Raw genomic sequence first — 20,456 nt, 5'->3', positions numbered from 1 at the left:
GAGTCAGGCACCACTTTCTTCTGGCCAGGGTGTGTGTGTGGGATAACTCCAGCCCTCCCTGCCTCCCCAGCCTTTTCACTTATTTATATGTTTTTAGCAAAGAAAGAATTTAAAGGGCATTGGTTCTGATGCCAATCATCCCACAGAGCCTTGGTTGAATCATCAGGTGGGTGATGAAGGGACAGAAGGGCCTGCAAAGCCTGGGAGCAGGTCCCCCATTCCATTGCAAGTGGGAACACCGTGGGATCTTCTGGCAGGGCAGCAGGGCTCGGCACAGGCAAGCCAGGAGATGCTGGAGGCTGTGGCAGACAGCTCTGGGCCCCAGACAATCCCTGGGCTGCCCAGGGCTGCTCTCTTGCTGCCAGACAAGGGGGTCTGGCTGGGCAGGGGAAGGCTGAGGGAGCCAGGGCTGCAGGGAGCAGGGAATGGTGGAGCTGCAGGACAAGGAGCAGAACGGCCCTGCAGGGCTGCAGCAGAGCTGATTGCAGGGAGCTGCCTTCAGGGCAGGGATTCTGCCCCTGGGCTCGGCCCTGCTGAGGCCACCCCTCGAGTGCTGTGCCCAGTTCTGATCCCCTCACTTTGGGGAAGATGTTGAGGTGCTGGAGTGTGTCTGGAGAAGGGCACTGGGGCTGCTGAAGGCTCTGGAGCACAAGTGCTGTGAGGAGCAGCTGAGGGAGCTGGGCTTGCTGAGTCTGGGCAGAAGGAGGCTCAGGGGGGACCTTCTCACTCTCTACAACTCCCTGACAGGAGGGGGGACCCGGGGGGGTCGGTCTCTTCTCCCAGGCAACCGGCAGTGGGACAAGAGGGCACAGCCTAAAGCTGCACCAGGGGAGGGTTAGGTCAGACAGGAGGCTCAAGTTCTTCCCAGAAGGGGTGACTGGGTGTTGGAATGGGCTGCCCAGGGAGGGGGTGGAGTCACCGTCACCGGAGGTGTTTCAGAAAAGACTGGATGTGGCTCTCAGGGCCATGGTCTAGTTGACAGGGTGGGGTTGGGTCATGGCTTGGACTCCATGAGCTCAGAGGTCTTTTCCCACCTCGTTGATTCTGTGATTCTGGAATGGCCCCTTGGTTCCATGAGGTTTTGCAGGGTCACAGTGGCCCTTTGATTCCATGAGGTTCCGCAGGGTCACAAAGGCCACTGGATTCCATCAGGGTACCAAAGGTCTCAGGGCTCCTTTGATTCCATGAGGCCCCACATGTCACACTGGCAACTTGATTCCATGAGGTTCCAACAGTGGCCCCTGGGTTCCTTTAATTCCATGAGGTCCCACAGTGTCACGATGGTCCCTTGATCCCATGAGGTTCTGCAGTGTCCCAGGGTTCCTTTGGCTCCATAAGGCTGATCTCGGGCTCTGAGACAAAACTGAACCAGCAGTGGTTGTCCAGAATGTGCCCTAGAAAATATCTGTGTAACCAACTGCAATGGAGAGAAACCAGCCAAGGAAAGGAAAGAAACAATCAAGGAAGGAACTCGTGGTTCACAGAAGCAGCAAAGCAGGCAAAGTGTTACAGAATCCCAGAATGAAAGAATATGTGAGTTGGAAGGGACCCCAGAGGGATCATCAAGTCCAACCCTCAGCCCTGCCCAGGCCCATCCCCAAGAGTCACAACCTGTGCCCCAGAGGATCATCCAAACTCTCCTGGAGCTCTGTCAGCCTTGGTGCTGTGCCCACTGCCCTGGGGAGCCTGTTCAGTGCCAACCACCCTGGGGGGGAAGAACCTCTTTCTAACATCCAACCTGAGCCTGGCCTGACACAACTCCAGGCCATTCCCTGGGGGCTGTCCCTGGTCCCCCCAGAGCAGAGCTCAGGGCCTGCCCCTCCTCTGCCCCTCCTGAGGAAGTTGGAACTGCCATGAGGTCTCCCCTCAGTCTCCTCTTGTGCAGCTGAACACCCCAAGTGCCCTGAGCTGCTCCTCCTTTGGCTTCCCCTGCAGAGCCTTCCCCATCCTGGTGGCCTCCTTTGGACACTCTCTACTGGCTCCATCTCTTCCTTCCATTGTGTCCCCCCAGAGTGCCCCACTATTGAGGTGAGGCCGCCCCAGGGCAGAGCAGAGCGGGACAATCCCCTCCCTGGCCCGGCCATGCTGGGCCTGATGCCCCCAGGACAGGGTTGTCCCTCCTGGCTGCCAGGGCACTGCTGACTCCTGGCCAAGTGGGCACCCCCCAGGACCCCCAGGGCCCTTTGCCAGCACTGCTCTCCAGCCTCTCATTCCCACTCTATCCCCACATCTGGGGTTGCCCCATCCCAGGGGCAGAATCCGGCACTGCCCCTTGTTGAACTTCCATGGGTGGTGATTCCCAGCCCTGGCATCTGTCCAGGTCTCTCTGCAGGGCCTCCCTACCCTCCAGGGACTCAGCAGCTCCTCCCAGGTTGGGGTCATCTGCAAACTTGCTCCGTGTCCCTTCCAGTGCTGCGTCCAAGTCACGGATGGAGATGTTGGAGAGCACAGGGCCCAGATGGAGCCCTGGGGAACCCCCCTAGTGATCCCCATCTGATGTGCCCCCAGTCACTGCCACCCTCTGTGCCTGACCCGGGAGCCCATTGCTCGCCCAGCACAGGGTGTGTTTATCCAGCTCTGGGCTGGACACTTTGTCCAGAGGGATCTGGGCACAGACACGATGGGAAGCTTCACTGAAACCCAAAAGGATCCCATCAACTGGCTTCCCTTGATCAGCCAGGGGGTGACGTTGTCATAAAGTAACTCAGGTTTGATCAGCAGGCCTTTCCTCTGGGGAAGCTGTGCTGGCTGTGATACCCCACAGCAGGGTGGGAGCTCAGGGGCCACCCCAGACCCCCCTTTTCCCACCTTTTCCCCCGTGGCCACTGCAGCACCGGCTGTTGGGTGGAGGGGAACCCCCCATCAGCCCCTCAGGGATGGACAGGGGTGTTGGGGACCCCCCCAGTGCAGATCCAACCCCTCCAGGGCCCCAGGGAACGGCTCCAGTGCTCAAGTGATGGGGACACCAAGGGACCCCCATGGGACTCCTCTTCCTACTGTCCCACCCCCCTTTTCTGCCCCTCTCCCACTCCTTTCCTATGGTCCCCACAACCCCCAGACCCCCTCTGAACTCAGTTTGGGGCTCCCACCCCCCTCCCAATAACTTTGGGGTCCCAACACCCCTCACACTCAGTTTTGGGGCTCTCAGCCCACCACTTTTCCCTTCTCTCCCACCCCTTTCCTATTGCTCCCTTTGGGGGTCCCACCCCTTTGGCCCCTCTGATGAAGGGGTCCCACCCCCCCTTTTTCCCACCTTTTCTCCCCTTTCCTGCTCCCTTTCCCCCATCCCCCCTGTGGCAGGGGGAGTTCAAGGCTTAGACAAAGTTGATTGGAGAAGTCCTGCCCTGGAGTCCCGAGGTGCAGAACGGACTCCCTGGCTTTCTAAACTCCTGCTCCCAGAGGAGCCTGGGGGCAGCTGGATCCAATCTCAGCCTTGGGTTATGCCAATGCTTTGAATTTAAGGAATTATAGAGATGGGATTGAACCAGTTTTGTCCCACAGGTTTTAATGATGGAAAAGCAGATATATTTATAGCAATGAACTACTTATTACTAATAAGTATCAGAGAAAAGGACTAAACCAGAATTATTTACTACACAACATACACACTAAAACTACCAGTAGTACAGGATAAGGTAGGACAGGGCACTACACTAAAGCAATTGTTGAAGCAATTCTACTAAAGGTGGCAAACAAGCAAGAATTCTTAATTAGAGATGGATGGAACTCCCCCAGAGCAGCGCTCGTGGGGAGATCTCTGCTCTCAACCTCCAGCAGTGACCTTGGGGGGTCCCCAGCCAAGGCAGGAATCTCCACACACTCCCCAAGAAGGGTTCTGATGGAAGAAGCTGCCCCTGGGAAAGGGGACTGGTCCTTTCTGGTAGAAACCCATGGACTGACAGTTCTTGGACTCCAGGGCTTCCCTCACCATCAGGGGCTTCATTTGGGGTGAAACCAGTCTGGGGTCCAACATCTCCTGCCTTGTCCCGGCCCCCTCTCAGCTCAGCACTGACCCCTTTGCAAATGGGGCATTGTCTTGGGGCCATTGCAGGGGGGATGTCCTGCCCCAGTGTCCCAGTGTTCCTTTAATTGCCAGAGGCCCTGCAGTGTCCCAGTTGTGCCTTGATTCCATGACCTTCTGAAACACCTCAGGCTTCCTTTGGTTCCATGAGGCCCCCCTGTCACAAAGGCCCCTGGATTCCATGAATTCCGCAGTGTCACAAGGTTCCTTTTTTCCATAGGGCCCTGCAGTGTCCCAATTGTGCCTTGACTCCAGGAGTACCCAAATTCTCCCAGGGTTCCTTTGGTTTCAGGAGGTCCCGCAGTGTCCCAGCGGCCCCTTCATTCCAGGCAGGCCCAGGGAGACGAAGGCAAAGACGGAGCCCCGACCCCCGTCAGCATCTTGGGGGGGCGGGGGGGCAGGACCCGGGAAACGGCGGCGGCTGCTGGGAAGGGACTGGGATGGACTGGGATGGACTGGGATGGACTGGGATGGACTGGAACAGACTGGGATGGACTGGGACGGACTGGGATGGACTGGGATGGACTGGGATGGTCTGGAACAGACTGGGATGGACCGGGACACCAGGATACACCGGGACCAGGACTGGGACCCAGCAGGACCCCCCGGGAGCAGGATCTGAGCACACTGGGACACTCCAGGACCAGAAATGGGGCAACAGGGATCCTACTGGGAGCAACTGGGACCACACTGAGGCCTACTGGGAGCAACTGGAGGTCACATAGGATATAGTGGGAGGGTCTTGGAGTCACTGGGATCATACTGGTGGAAACTGGAATGTTACTGGGGCATCTGGGAATGACTGGGAAGGACTACAAGCATGCTGAGGGCTCTACTGGGATATACTGGGAGTGTCTGCAACCATGGTGGGGGTGACTGGGACCGTACTGGGAGTGACTGGGTCTACGTGAAGGGGAATTAGGACCAGGCTGGGGGCAACTGGAAGGAACTGTGAGTGACTGGATCTACAAGAGAAGCAACTGGGATTGAGTGGGACTGTCAGGAGGGAGGACTGGGATCATACTTGGAGTGACTGGATCTGTGCTAGGGGAAACTGGGAGCAACTGGGATCATACTTGGATCACAGTGGGAGCAGCTTGACCCATGCTCGGAGCAACTGAGACCACACTGAGGGTGACTGGGGTCATACTGGGATCATATCAAGAGTGAGTGGGATCATGTTGGAGGTGATTGGGATCATCCTGGGAGCAACTGGGAGTGCACTGGGGATGACTGGAAGTGGCTGTGAGCAACTGGGATCATGCTGGAAGCTTCTGGGGGCAACTGGGAATGAGTGGGACCACATGGAGGAAACTGGGAGCAACTGGGAGAGACCAGGAGTGACTGGGATCATCCTGGGACTGACTGGGCGCTGAATCCGAAAAATCGGTCCGAGAAACTGCTCAGAGACTTTTTTCTCTTTAAGCAGTAAGGTATTTGTTTCTTCAACGTTGGGAGTAAGCCAGCTCGCGCTGGACAAACTTGCTCCAAGGCTTCACACAAAATCAGCATTTTTATACAATCTTTAGCTGTGATTAAATGCATATTCAAGTGATTCCAACATCTCTCTCTGCAGATTAAGAATAGGCGGAGTATAGGTGGAGCTCAGGCGGGGCTTGGGGCGGTGCTTCTCTTGGCCCTCAATCCTGAGGGGACTTCCACTCTTCCTCCATGGCTCTGGGGGCTTCAACTCATCTTCCTCAGCTTGACCTTCCTTCTCTTCCATTGTTCTTGACCCGCTCCCTGAAGCTTGGAAAAAGCCCTGGCTCCCGGCCTATTCCTCCTCTTCCAATGTCTCCCTGATCCTGCTGTCTCTCTAATTTATCCCCTCGAGGCCTAGGACATGTTCCTGTACTATTCTCTGAAGCTTTGCTCCAGTCAGTAGAACAGAACGAGCACAGATGGTCTTGGCTGTTGGGAGCTTGTTAGCAGGCCCAAATTTCTTTGTGAACTCTTTTGGGCCTGGCCTCCTGTTTCACCAGGGACACAGCCCGGGCCGGGGTGTTCCCATTCCCATTGCACGGGTTTTCATTCCTGTTCCAGGTGTTCCCATCCCATTCTAGTTGTTCCCAACCCATTCCAGATGTCCCCATTCCCATTCCACATGTTCCAATTCCCATTCCAGGTGTTCCCATTCCCATTCCACAGTTTCCAATTTCCTTTCCAGGTGTTCCATCCCATTTGAGGTGTCCCCATTCCCATTCCTATTGTCCCTCTTCCCATTCCTGGTGTTCCCATCCCACTTCTGTTTTCCCCATTCCCAGTTCTTGGTGTTCCCATTCCCATTCCAGGTGTCTCCATTCCCATTCCTATTGTCCCCATTCCCATTCCAGGTGTTCCCATCCCACCTCTGTTTTCCCTATTCCCATTCCAGGTGTCCCCATTCCAATCCCAGATGTTCCCATTCCCATTCCTGGTGTCCCCAACCTGCTCCCAATGTTCCCATTCCCAATGTTCTCATTCCCAGCCCAGGTGACCCCATTCCCATTCCTGATGTCCCCATTCCCATTCCAGGTGCCCTATTCCCATTCCCGTGTCCCCATTCCCATTCCTGGTTCCCAGGGAGGAACTGCCGGATGCCGGAGGAGGAGTCAGAATTTATTGCCCAAAGCAGGAGATTTTCACACCAAAATAACGCCCGGTGATGTCACCACTGTCCCTGTGATGTCACCAATGTCCCTGTGATGTCTCCACTGTCATTTCCCCTGCTGGTTTACCTTTAAACCAGCACACCAGGGCTGTGCCCAACGGGGGTCCCTGTGGATCATCCAACGCGGGTCCTCCCATGGCTGATGGAGTTGGAGCAGCGGCCGAAGCTCTTCCCGCAGTCGGGGCACTCGGGGCTTCCATTACTGGTGGGTCCGTTGGTGGGAGGTCAAGGAAGAGCTCTGCCTGAAGCTCTTCCCACACTCCCCACAATGGAAGGGCCTCTCCCTGATGTGGAGGCGACGGTGGGTGTAGAGGGTGGAGCTGTCCCACATTCCCTACACGTGTAGGGCTGTTCCTCAGTGTGGATGTGCTGGTGGCTGAGCAGGTTGGTTCTTGTGCTGAAGCTCTTCCCACATTCCAAGCACTTGCAGGGCCATTCCCTGGTGTGGATGCAACGGTGTTTGCAAAGGCTGGAGCTGTCCCTGAAGCTCTTCCCACACTCCGCACAAGTGTAGGGCCTATCCCACTGTGGATCATCTGGTGTCGGAGCAGGTGGGAGCTCCGTTTGAAGCTCTTCCCACATTCCCCACACATGTAGGGCCTTTCCCCACTGTGGATCGTCTGGTGGCTGAGGAGGTGGGAGCTCTGAGTGAAGCTCTTCCCACATTCCTCACACGTGTAGGACCGTTCCCCGGTGTGGATGTGCTGGTGCCTCAGGAGGTGAGCGCTCCTGCTGAAGCTCTTCCCACACTCCGCACACGTGTAGGGCCTTTCCCCACTGTGGATCATCTGGTGTCGGAGCAGGTGGGAGTTCTGATTGAAGCTCATCCCACACTCCCCACATGTGTAGGGCCGTTCCCCACTGTGGATGTGCTGGTGGCTGAGGAGGTTGGTTCTCTTGCTGAAGCTCTTCCCACATTCCAAGCACCTGAAGGGCTTTTCGCTGCTGGGAGGCTGCTCAGGGACCACCAGCTCGCAGCTCCGCCTCAAGCTCCGGCCGCCTTCCCGGCACACGCTGGCTCTTTCCTCCTCACAGCCCCCTGGGCTGGCTTTGGAACCCCTCCTGCGGGGGCATCTCCGGCCCTTTTCCTCCCCACTGCCTTCCTGCGCCGGGGAGCCCTTCAAAACGGCCTCTCCCACCAGGCTCTGCCGGGGGGATTTGTCCTCTGCGCTCTCCGGCCTCACCTCGGGGCCTGGGGCAGGAAGCAACAAGGACACGCAGGGGATTTGCCTCCGGCCCACAGGGAAGCCCAAGCACATCCCCCCAACTCCGGCCCCAGCAGGATGGCCAAAAAAGACAAAAGACCCACCCAAAGGGGCACTGACTTCCTCCTCACCTGCCTGGGGGGCCCAAGGCATCTTCCTCTTCCTCGCAGCCTCCTCCTCCATCCGCCCAAGCTTTGGGAAGCAGAAATCCTGATGGGGGGGGAAACAAGGGGTGAGTGCATTTCCTTGGGGACTCCTCCTGCCCAAGTCCAGCTCTAGGACTCACCGGGCAACTTGTGTCCATAAAAACCCCCAAAACAACAACATTCAGGCCAAATTCCCCTCCCAGGAGTTCCCCCTCTCTGCTCTCTGGGGTTAGGGGGGTCCACCCTGTCTGGCCTGATGCCACTTCTGCCTGCATTGGGGGTCCCCCTTCTCCGGGCTGCCGGGGGTCCAGCGGCTCTGGGGGGTCCCCACTCTCTGGGGTCCCCTTTAGTGTTGCCAGGGGGGTCCCAGGGCTCACTTCTCCCCACTCTGCCTCCCGGGGCCGGCCGGCCCTCCTCTCTCGGCTCCCACCCTCGCAAACCTCTTGGCACTCTTGGCTCCCACCCCGCCTCAAGGCCCCCCCTCCTCTCCACACTCCAAGGCCTTCCCCCTCTCCGGGACCCCCGCTTAAGGGGCCCGGCGCTCCCTCTCTGCTCCCCCCCTCCAGCATTCCGGGGGTCCCCCAGCTCCGGGATCGCCCCTCTCCGCTCTCCCCACTCCGCGGCTACCGGGGTTCCCCCCCGGCTCTCACGGGGGCCCCCAAACCACTCTCGCCCCCCCCGCCATTGCCCAGCGACCGCCAGGACCTTTTGGCTGCTCTTCTTTGTGCTCCCGCTCGGCTCCTCCCTCGACTGGGCCGCCGCTTTTGGCGGGTTTCCTCCTCCGGGATCCGCCCCCTGCAGCCCTTCCCCCCCTGGACCAGCCCCCCTGGGCCCCCCTTGGGCCCCCCTTGGGCCCCCCTTGCCCAATAAGTCTGATTATACAGACAAGCAATTGATTTTAACCCACAAAACCCAAATGTATAACCCAGCACCCTGGGGCATGAACAAAGTGGTTTTCCTTGGGCCCCCCCGAGTCCAAAGTAAAGGGAGAGGGAAAAAAAACCTGCTGGTGGGAGAGCTGTTGCAATCTGGTCAGAAGTGGTGATTGCAGTCCAGTTGAGGGTGGTGGTCTCAGTCTGGTTGAGAGTGCTGAGCTGCAGCCTTCCTTTTGATCCCACGAGTGGTGGAAAGGTTCTGAAACTCCAGGTTTATATATTCTCCAGTTCAGGCAGGAATGCCCAGTCCTCCCCTCAGAGCGGGGAATTCCATAAAAGGATGCTTAGTTCTTCCCTCAGAGTGGGGAATTCCATAAAAGGATGCTCAGTTCGTTCCCTCAGAGCAGGGAATTCCATAAAAGGATATGAGGATTCTCAGAGCGGGGAATTCCATAAAAGGGTATGAGGACAGGAGCACCCCCCACACCTCGCAGACCCCCCCCCCCAACAACAGTTCCTGGGAAAATGGCATGGAAGGCCATAGAATACACACTTTTGGGCTACACCCATCCAGTGAGGAATCGGTCCCAGCTGTTCTAACTAGGACACTGTGTCCGTCATCGCTGCCATCATCATCATCATCGGCCTCGTGGCAGTCGGTGTCTGGAAGCTCCGATCCGGTAACTCCCGGGATGGGGGGCGGGAAGGGGCACGGATCCGCCCGGCAGCATTCCGGGGATCCTGTGCCACGGGTGCTGATCCCACTTTCTTTTCATAGGGAAATAGGAATAGAGACATTGGGGACAGGGATGGGGACATTAGGGACATTAGGGATGGGGACACTGGGAGCAGGTTGGGGACAGCAGGAATGGGCATGGGAACTCCAGGAATGGGAATGGGGACATTGGGAGCAGGTTGGAGTCACCAGGAATGGGAATTAGTACACCGGGAATGGGAATGGGGACATGGGAGACCAGGATAGGGATAGTGGGGACAGGAACGGAGACACTGGGAGCAGGTTGGCACAGTAGGAAGTGGGAATGGGGACAGGGATGGGAACCCCAGGAACTGGAATGGGGACAGGGATGGGAACCCCAGGAATGGGAATGGGGACAGGGATGGGAACGTGTCTCTCCAGGAGTTGGTTCAATACAAAGGTCGGTCCCTGGCTCGAGGCCACGGGAAGCCCCTTCTTTGGGAATGTCTGGGAACCAGGTGTCAGAGGTTTGAAAAGAGGTGTTGGAATTGTTTCCCAGTGTCCCCCCATTCCCATCTGTGTCTCCCGGGATGGGGTGGGTTGGAGCGGAGCCGCAGGCGCTGGGCAGGGGCAGTGGGGGGAGGGCGGCTCTCGGGGACACCGCGGTGGCCGCGGGGAGGGCGGGGGGTCCTTTGTTCGGGGGCTTTTGGGGTTTGTCCGGGACCGGACAGAGCGGGAGCTGATTTTGGCCACCTTGTTCTCTTTTCCTGACAGGAAGTTTTTTCCCCACGGGACACCTCGTGGAGAGTGACCGAGAGAGAGAGAGAGAGCCCGACCCATCTGGGAGCGAGGTGTTCTGCTTTGGGGACTGCCCTGGGAAAAGGGACTCCACTGCTGGCTGCGAGCACACGGGGCTGAGAGAGCTTTGAACTGCCAGGACAGTTCCTCCCCCCCACCTGGGGATTTGGTACTTGGTTTTGTTTCTTCTGAAAGTTTTTGGTTGCACCATTTGTTGTTTATTCAGATTTTGTTAATAAAAAGCTGCTTCTTTTCCTTTTCCACACTTCCACCTGAAGTCTCTTAATTTCTAAGTTGTAATCTTGTTTAACCAAGACCCAGTGCCCTCAGGGGGAGGAGGAGGAAAGGAGACCAAGAGGTGCTGTGGTCACTCAAACTGCAGAGGAACAACCTGTGCCAGTAGCAGCTGCCCCTCTACAGAAGAAATCCAAGACCAAATCAGCTCAGTTAGTGAGGGATGAAGGGGAAGCAGAGCCCTCAGAACAGGAGCAAGAGGCAGGGCCAGAGATAATCACCAGATCCCCATCCCCGGCTGAGCTGTGAGAGATGTGAAAAGATTTCAGCCTCCAGCTGGGAGAGCCCCTGCTGACCTGGCTGCTCCAGTGCTGGGATATCATGGCCCAGCATATGGAATTAGGTGGGAGTGCAGCCAAGCAACTGGGATCCCTGTCCTGGGATGTTGGGATTGACCAGGGGAGTGGGAAGAGGACAGACAGGGGATGAGAGCTGGGTACAGGCTTGGGAATTGCCAGGAGGGCTTTTGAAAGGAGCATAGGGGAAAGGGATGTCTAAGAACAAGTCCCTCAGGAGACAGAAGCAGAGAGGCTGAGTTTTGACCCCAGCACAAGGGTCTGCAGGGCAGAGCAGAGAATATGCCCACAGAAGATTCTTGTGCGTCCGTCTTTGCAGTTCTGACAGGCACTTCTTGTCACAGCCTGTCCTCTCCATTCCAGAATAGGCCCTGGCAACCAAAGAACCAACACCCCACACCATAGTGCAGACCAACCCATGTGCTTTGGGCCCTTTTGTTGTCCTATCCATTCTGACCCATCCTCTCCATCCCGGAATAGCCTCTGGAAACCAAAGAACCAAGCCCCCACCACGTGACAGTTCAACCCCATCCGTGTGCCAAGGGCTCCTTTGTGGTGTCACAGCCTGTCCTCTCCATTCTGGAATGGGCCCTGGCAACCAAAGAACCAACGCCCTACAACCCCAAAGTGAAGCCCCACCTTTGTGCCATGGGCCCTCTTGTGATGTCACAGCCTATCCCCTCCATTCCAGAATGGCTGCTGGAAACCAAAAAACCAATGTCTCACAGCCCCTAGTGCAGCCCAACCCCTGTGCCATGGGCCCCTTTGTGATGGCACAGCCTGTCCTCTCCATTCTGGAATAGCCCCTGGAAACCAAAGAACCAACACCTCACACCCCCACAGTGCAGCCCCACCTGTCTGCCACGGGACTCTTTGGGATGTCACGGCCTTTCCCCCAGGAAAGAAAACCTGGAACCTTTGGGTTTCACATGCAGTTGGGGGGCAACCCTGGGCACTCCATGGGCAGCAAGAGCTTTCTGTCCTGGTTCTTTTTGTCTGGCAGGAATCTTCAGCTGTGTTCAGTTTGGACAGTCAGACTGGCAATTTCAGCGCAGGGCTCCTGCAAGCCAAGGACAACCCTTTCCCCCAGGAAGGAAAGCTTAGAACTTCAAGGTCTCAGGTGCAGCTGGTGGGGCACCCTGAGCACTCCATGGGCAGCAAGAGCTTTCTGTCCTGGCACTTTTTGTCTGGCAGGAATCTTCAGCTGTGTTCAGGTTGGGTAACCAGACTGGCAATATCAGTGCAGGGCTCCTGCAAGTGAACGACAGCCCTTCCCTCCAGGAAAGAAACCCCTTACCCTCGGTCTCTTCTCCTGTTCCTTAAAACACAACCTGCAGGGGAGCTTTCTGGGATCTCTTCTCTTGGGAATTGGGAAGACAGACCCACTCCCATGTTTAACACCTCAGGCAAAACCACCCTTTGAACACCTTTCCCAACCCTCCCCAACCTTTCCCAAAGCCCAGATTTTACAGGTGTCCTGTAATTCTGGCCCAATCTCACCCAAGCCCAGAAACCATGACAGAAACCTCTCAGCCTCACGCTGCCTCCTTCCCATTGCTGTGCCTTATGTGCAGGCAAAAGGCCTTAAAATCAAGTACCCAAAATTCATGGCCTGTTCTTTTTCCCACAAAAGAAGGCGTGGTGAACTCTCCAGACCAGGGAACTGGAAGATCTCCCCAAAACTCCTTTGGTACACGCTGCAGGACCAACGATTCCTCTGCTCTGCCCTGTCGGCGCTGCTTTGTCTCATCTGGGTCCCCAGAAACCGTCAGCGAAAACCGGGGAATAAAATCTCTGAGCAGTTGGTTGGGTTCCAGAGGTGACCCTACTTCATTCAGCACTGAAGGGACACAGGAATTGCTCTCTAACACATGTACATCAGTTCTCAAAACTTTTAAGTATTTCTTCATTTTAGCAAACAAAGAATTCCTGTCCATTGGCTTACCATTTCTCTGCAGGAATTCTTATTCTCTCTTCTATTGGCTCTTGATTTCTCACTTTGCATGATGCTTAGTCCACAGTTTTTGTCCTTTTCTTGTCTATTCCCTAGATAGGGAGAGCCTCAGTAACTGTCTGTGTTAGTTTTGTCTTTGTCTCTGGTTTCTCTAAGGGTCTTGGTGGTTTAGAAATTCTGCCTTCTTGGTGTCCAGGTCTCAAAAATAGATTTCTCTGCCAGGTCTCTGACCACTGAAATATGGCAGGCCTTAAACTTTTCCTTTGTTTTTCTAACAAATGGCCATGGCCCAGAACTTGTCCATCATCCATTGTCTCTTGCCCCCATTCAATCTCCTACCAGCAGTTTCTCCCCACTGCTGGGTGGGCTCCTTTGTCAAGCACTAGAACTTGTTGGGTAACAGGCCCAGTCCTGTTGCCTATTTTTCGTGGGGATCTGCAGGAGGGCATTGAGTCTTCCCTGAGCAAATTGGCAGAGGACCCCAAGCTGGCTTGCAGTGTGGATGTGCTGGAGGGTAGGAAGGCTGTGCAGAGGGACCTGGACAGGCTGGACCTCTGGGCCGAGCCCGTGGGCATGAGGTTCAAGAGTGCCTTTGGTGCCTTTGGGGCCTCTGGCCACAAGAACCCCCTGCAGCTCCAGGCCGGGGGCAGAGGAGCTGCAAAGGGTCCCCGTGGGAGAGGCCCTGGGGGTGCTGGTGGACAGAGGCTGAACCTGAGCCAGCGGGTGCCCAGGTGGGCAAGAAGGCCAAGGGCAGGCTGGCCTGGATCAGAAAGAGTGTGGCAGCAGGAGCAGGGCAGGGATTCTTCTGCTGGACTGGGCACTGGTGAGGCCACCCCTGGAGTGCTGTGTCCAGCTCTGGGCCCCTCAATTCAGGGAGAACCTTGAGGGGCTGCAGTGGGTGGAGAGCAGGGCAATGGAGCTGGGCAAGGGTCTGCAGTGCATGGCCTGTGAGGAGCAGCTGAGGGAGCTGGGCTTCTCCAACCTGGAGAAGAGGAGGCTCGGGGCTGACCTTCTCCCTGTCCCCAACTTCCTGACTGGAGGCTGGAGCCAGGTGGGGGTCAGCCCCTTCTCCGAGGTAACAGGTGACAGGACAAGAGGACACGAGGACCTGCCTGTCAGGGGCTGTTTGTCAGGGACAGGAGCAGGACTTTTGGGAGAGAAACAGGGATTAGGTATTGAAATGGGCTGCCCAGGGAGGTGGTGGAGTCAGCGTCCCTGGAGGTGTTTAAGCAAAGACTGGCCATGGCACTGAGTGCCGTGCTCTGCTTGACGTGCTGGGGATGGGGCGTAGGCTGGACGCCGGTTGATCTCACAAGTCTCTGCCAAGCTCAGGGACTCTGGGCTTCTGTGCCACCCCAGCCTTTGGGGACAGCGTGCTGGTGGCTCAGAGGCTCCGTCCTTGCCTTGCCTTGCCCATCTCCTGGCTGCCAGGCAAGGGCCTTGTGACATCACAGCCTCTGTGGAACAGTGCGGGGGCTGAAAAGTGTCAGTGCTGCGTCCCCGTGCCCAGAGCCTGGGCAGAAGTCGGCTGGCAGGGACGGGCAGAGACTGTGCAGAGGTGTCAGCTCGTCCCGCAGCAGCACCATGCCCAGCCAGGGCATCTCCTGGCTCCTCAGGCTCTCGGTGCTCCTGCTCTTGCCTGGCCCACTGGAGCCTTGCAGCCGTGCCACAGGTGCCATTGCTGAGAACCGGGGTTTGCCTTGGATGGCCCCTTGCCAGAAAAGGCAGGAGAGGCTGGAGAGAGGGGAAGGAGGGGGGTCAGGCCGCTGGGATGGTGCCGGCGGGCCGTGAGCCCGAAGCCAGCAAGGCCTTGGGCCCACACGGTGTCAGGGGAGGACTGAGAGCCCCCAGGGAGGAGGAAAGCTGGGCAGGCCCCAAGGCTCCTGGGCCTCTTCCTTGGCAGCCCTTTGGCCAAGGCCCCGAGGCAGAGGTGGGGCTCAGCCCCTGCCCAGCAATGGGGCACAGGCTGAGCCCCAGGGACACCAGACCCAGGCGGCCTGAGCTCTTCTTCCTGCAGCGTCTGCCTGGGGCAGCCCAGCCAGGCCTGAGTCTCTGCAGGAGAGGCCAAGCCCAGCCAGAGAGGGCTCAGCCCTCTGAGGCTGCACTCACTGCAAAGGGAGAAAACATTGGCCCAGAGGACATCCTGCCCCCAAATGGAGAACTGGAAAGGTCAAGAATAAAAAGGTCATCCTCCTCCATTACTCAAGAAATGTTCAGACCTCTTTCCTAAAAGCATCCAGGACTCGGGTCACCCAGTTTTGTCTCTGACAAGGCTTTGCAGGGGCTGCTTGGGAAAGGGAAGCCCTGGGGCCCCAGTGCAGATGGTGGGGCTGCACTCTGGGGGGGTCGGCCTTTGGCTCTTGGCTTCTAGAGGCCCCCAGGAGTCAGTGAGCCGGGCTGGGGCCGAGGGGCAGGACTGGCTGGGATTGCCTCTGGGGCCTGGCCCAGAAAATGGAAGTGTCCCCATGGGGGCAGCTGGAAAGGGCCCAGGAAGGAAATGCTGCCCCAGCGCAGGCTGTGGCAGTGGGGAGTGTGCAGGGGGAGGAGGCTGGGCCAGAGCAGGGCTGGGCAAGAAGGGCCAAGCCGCGGGTGGGTTCTCCCCCGGCCCCCAGGGCCCAGCCCCTGATGGGAGGGCCTTGGGCAGGGCCTGGGGCGACTGCAGGAACCTCCGAGGCAGCCCAAGGGCCGTGCTTTTGGCAGCTGGGTTGACAGGCCCAGCTCTCTGCAAGAGAAGTGCTGTCCATCCCACCCTAATCCCATTCCAACCATCCCACGCCAATCCCACTGCAGAATCCAGCCCTGATCCCCGTCCACAATTCCACCTGATCCCACTCTGGAATCCTGCCCTGAGCTGCAATCCCCTTCCAATCCCACTCCAGCCATTAGGCCCCCATTCCCTTCTGGAATCCCGGCATCCATCCTGGGATCCCTGCACAGAGGATCTGGATCCACACACGCTGCTGGGACTCACTGGTGGGCGTGGGGTCGTATCCATTCCCCTCCCTCTTCCCTATGGAAAGAAAGTGGGATCAGCACCCGTGGCACAGGATCCCCGGAATGCTGCCGGGCGGATCCGTGCCCCTTGCCGACCCCCATCCCGGGAGTTACCGGATCGGAGCTTCCAGACACCGACTGCCACGAGGCCGATGATGATGATGATGGCAGCGATGACGGACACAGTGTCCTAGTTAGAACAGCTGGGACTGATTCCTCACTGGATGGGTGTAGCCCAAAAGTGTGTATTCTATGGCCTTCCATGCCATTTTCCCAGGAACTGTTGTCGGGGGGGGGACTGTGGGGGGGGGCATGCGAGGTGGGGGGGGTGTCCCTGTCCTCATACCCTTTTATGGAATTCCCTGCTCTGAGAATCCTCATATCCTTTTATGGAATTCCCCACTCTGAGGGAAGAACTAAGCATCCTTTTATGGAATTCCCCACTCTTAGGGGAGGACTGGGCATTCCTGCCTGAACTGGAGAATATATAAACCTGGACTTTCGGAACCTTTCCACCACTCGTGGGATCCAGAAGAAGGCTGCAGCTCATCGCTCTCAACCAGACTGAGACCACCACCCTCAACTGGACTGCAACCACCACTTCTGACCAGACTGCAACAGCTCTCCCACCAGCAGGTTTTTTCACCTCTCCCTTTACTTTGGACTCCGGGGGGGCCCAAGGAAAACCACTTTGTTCATGCCCCAGGGTGCTGGGTTATACATTTGGGTTTTGTGGATGAAAACCAAATTGCTTGTTTGTATAATCAGACTTATTGGGCAAGGGGGGCCCAAGGGGGGCCCAAGGGGGGCCCAGGGAGGCTGGTCCAGGAGGGAAAGGCTGCAGGGGGCGGATCCCGGAGGAGGAAACCCGCCAAAAGCGGCAGCCCAGCCGAGGGAGGAGCCGAGCGGGAGCACAAAGAAGAGCAGCCAAAAGGTCCTGGCGGTCGCTGGGCAATGGCGGGGGGGGGCGAGAGCGGTTTGGGGGCCCCCGTGAGAGCCGGGGGGGAACCCCGGTAGCCGCGGAGTGGGGAGAGCGGAGAGGGGCGATCCCGGAGCTGGGGGACCCCCGGAATGCTGGAGGGGGGGAGCAGAGAGGGAGCGCCGGGCCCCTTAAGCGGGGGTCCCGGAGAGGGGGAAGGCCTTGGAGTGTGGAGAGGAGGGGGGGCCTTGAGGCGGGGTGGGAGCCGAGAGCGCCAAGAGGTTTGCGAGGGTGGGAGCCGAGAGAGGAGGGCCGGCCGGCCCCGGGAGGCAGAGTGGGGAGAAGTGAGCCCTGGGACCCCCCTGGCAACACTCAAGGGGACCCCGGAGAGTGGGAACCCCCCAGTGTCGCGGGACCCCCGGCAGGCCGGAGAAGGGGGACCCCCAATGCAGGCAGAAGTGCCATCAGGCCAGACAGGGGACCCCCCTAACCCCAGAGAGCAGAGAGGGGGAATTTTGGTAGGGGTTTTTGGGCTGAATGTTGTTGTTTTGGAAGTTTTTATGGACACAAGATGCCCGGTGAGTCCTTGAGCTGGACTTGGGCAGGAGGAACCCCAAGGGCAATGTGCTCACCCCATGTTGTCCCCCCCAGCATTATTTCTGTTTCCCAGAGAAGCCTTCGCATCCAAACGGAAAGTAGTACAACCAGAACTTACCTCTACAAACATCGAATGAATTCACGGCTGCCCTCCTCCCTATCATACCTTCGAAGAACCAGCCTTTGTCCAAGTACAAGAAAGGAAGGAATCGAACCCTCATAAGCTGGTTTCAAGCCAACCGCATCAAACCACTCATGCTTCTTTCTTATGGGTTGTTAGTAAAATCATTACATAGCCTTGTCAAGACTAAATCACAGGTGAAAACCCAGTACATCCCATTCCAACTCCATGGCCAACCACTCTCAATTTGGTTTTCAAGACGCTTCATCCCCTATTATAGAAGAACTTATTGAATTTCACGACCACGCCCTAATAGTCGCTCTAGCCATTTGTAGCCTAGTCCTGTATTTACTAGCTCTTATACTTATAGAAAAACTATCCTCTAACACCGTCGATGCACAAGAAGTAGAACTTGTCTGAACAATCCTACCCGCCATTGTCCTAATCATGTTAGCCCTCCCATCCCTTCAAATCCTCTACATAATAGACGAAATCGATGAGCCTGACCTCACCCTCAAAGCCATTGGCCACCAATGATACTGATCCTATGAGTACACAGACTTTAAAGACTTATCTTTTGACTCTTACATACTACCAACTACAGACCTACCACTCGGCCATTTCCGCCTCCTAGAAGTTGATAACCGCATCGTCATTCCAATAGAATCCCCAATTCGAATTATCGTTACAGCTGATGACGTTCTCCACTCCTGAGCTGTTCCTAGCCTTGGTGTAAAAACCGATGCAATTCCAGGGCGACTAAACCAAACTTCCTTTATCACAACCCGCCCTGGAGTCTTCTACGGTCAGTGCTCAGAAATCTGTGGAGCCAACCACAGCTTCATACCTATTGTAGTAGAATCAGCCCCTCTAACACACTTCGAAAACTGATCTTCACTTCTAACATCCTAATCATTAAGAAGCTATGAACCAGCACTAGCCTTTTAAGCTAGAGAAAGAGGATTATCCATCCTCCTTAATGACATGCCCCAACTAAACCCCGCACCTTGACTTTTTATTATACTTACTTCATGACTCACTTTTTCTCTTATCCTGCAGCCCAAACTCCTACTATTTATCCCAACCAACCCTCCCTCCAACAAAACACTACTCACTACAAAACCCCGCTCCTGAAACTGACCATGAACCTAAGCTTCTTTGATCAATTCATAAGCCCAACCCTCCTCGGAATCCCTCTCATCCTCGTCTCACTGTTATTTCCAAAGGTCTTGGATAGAAGCCAAGCAGGAATTGTTATGACGTACTTTATATTATTTTTAAGTGTTAGCTTTATTTTGGGGGGGTTAGCAGTTGCTTCTAATCCTTCTCCATATTATGCAGTAGTGGGGTTAGTGTTGGCGTCTATTGTAGGGTGTGGATGGTTAATGAGTTTGGGGGTGTCTTTTGTATCATTAGTGCTGTTTCTGGTATATTTAGGTGGGATGTTGGTGGTTTTTGTGTATTCGGTCTCATTGGCAGCAGATCCATTTCCTGAAACTTGGGGGGATTGGCGGGTTGTTGGGTATGGTGCTGGGTTAGTTTTAGCGTTGGGGGGTGGGGTATTTATTGTAGGGCTATCTGAGTTAGAGTGGTTGGGGATGAACACGGTGGACAGTGGGGGTGTTTTATCTGTTCGGTTGGATTTTGAGGGGGCGGCCATGTTTTATTCTTGGGGGGTTGGTCAATTTTTAATTGCGGGCTGGGGTCTGTTGCTGACGTTGTTTGTTGTACTAGAACTTGTACGAGGGATGTCTCGTGGGGCGATTCGGGCGGTCTAAGGTGGTGTGGTTCAGAGAATAGTTTAATGAAAATGCCAGCTTTGGGAGTTGGTGATAAAGGTTTGATTCCTTTTCCTCTGAAAGGTTGGAAAAAGTTTGGGGCTAACTGTTTAAGGCTCATGCGGGTGGGATGTTATTTAGAGTAGTAGGGGTGATTAATTGGGGAGGTGAGAGGGTGAGAGGAAATGATGGGGTAAATTAAAGTGTAAACAAACAAACAAACAAGCAATTAACAAATGAATGATAAAGGGAAATGATGGGGTAGATTAAAGTGTAAACAAACAAACAAACAAGCAATTAACAAATGAATGATAAAGGGAAATGATGGGGTAGATTAAAGTGTAAACAAACAAACAAACAAGCAATTAACAAATGAATGATAAAGGGAAATGATGGGGTAGATTAAAGTGTAAACAAACAAACAAACAAGCAATTAATAAATGAATGATAAAGGGAAATGATGGGGTAGATTAAAGTGTAAACAAACAAACAAACAAGCAATTAATAAATGAATGATAAAGGGAAATGATGGGGTAGATTAAAGTGTAAACAAACAAACAAACAAGCAATTAACAAATGAATGATAAAGGGAAATGATGGGGTAGATTAAAGTGTAAACAAACAAACAAACAAGCAATTAACAAATGAATGATAAAGGGAAATGATGGGGTAGATTAAAGTGTAAACAAACAAACAAACAAGCAATTAACAAATGAATGATAAAGGGAAATGATGGGGTAGATTAAAGTGTAAACAAACAAACAAACAAGCAATTAACAAATGAATGATAAAGGGAAATGATGGGGTAGATTAAAGTGTAAACAAACAAACAAACAAGCAATTAACAAATGAATGATAAAGGGAAATGATGGGGTAGATTAAAGTATATTAAAAAAATTTAACAAATTGATGATACAAATGTTTTAACTGGAAAATTAGGGGAATGGAAAGTTTATAAAATTTAAAATTTTTGTTAAAAGTTTAAAAAACAAAAATTATTGATGATTAGAGGGGAAGTCCCTAGATCATTGCAAAAAATGGCAAATTTTTTGCATTTTTTTGCAATTTTTTGTGAATTGATGGCAAAAAACATGTCTGGCGTGCATTAATT

General features: G+C 55.2%; 1 protein-coding gene and 1 long non-coding RNA gene across 3 annotated transcripts in view; one reads left to right on the top strand and one right to left on the bottom strand.

Annotated features, from left to right (window-relative positions):
- Nucleotides 1-20,456, top strand: part of LOC127462949 (class II histocompatibility antigen, B-L beta chain-like) — a 181,265-nt gene that overhangs the window by 34,855 nt on the left and 125,954 nt on the right. The gene's annotated exons all lie outside the window — the stretch shown is intronic.
- LOC127462965 (uncharacterized) overlaps nucleotides 1-20,456 on the bottom strand; it is a 112,980-nt gene that overhangs the window by 57,117 nt on the left and 35,407 nt on the right. The window contains exons 1-2 of one of the 2 annotated variants that reach the window (XR_007900615.1): nucleotides 16,045-16,116; nucleotides 15,908-15,946 (exon numbers count right to left, since the gene is read on the bottom strand). This is a non-coding gene — a long non-coding RNA (uncharacterized LOC127462965). Of the gene's footprint in view, nucleotides 1-15,907; nucleotides 15,947-16,044; nucleotides 16,117-20,456 lie in introns of those variants that run through there. The other variant, XR_007900614.1, reaches the window with a different exon arrangement.

The sequence above is a fragment of the Manacus candei genome, unplaced genomic scaffold (assembly GCF_025592945.1).
Source record: "Manacus candei isolate 608988 ecotype Guabito, Panama unplaced genomic scaffold, ASM2559294v1 h1tg000147l, whole genome shotgun sequence".
NCBI lineage: Eukaryota > Metazoa > Chordata > Aves > Passeriformes > Pipridae > Manacus > Manacus candei.
Note: the sequence above shows the minus strand (reverse complement) of the source record. Positions and strands in the feature narration are given on the sequence as shown.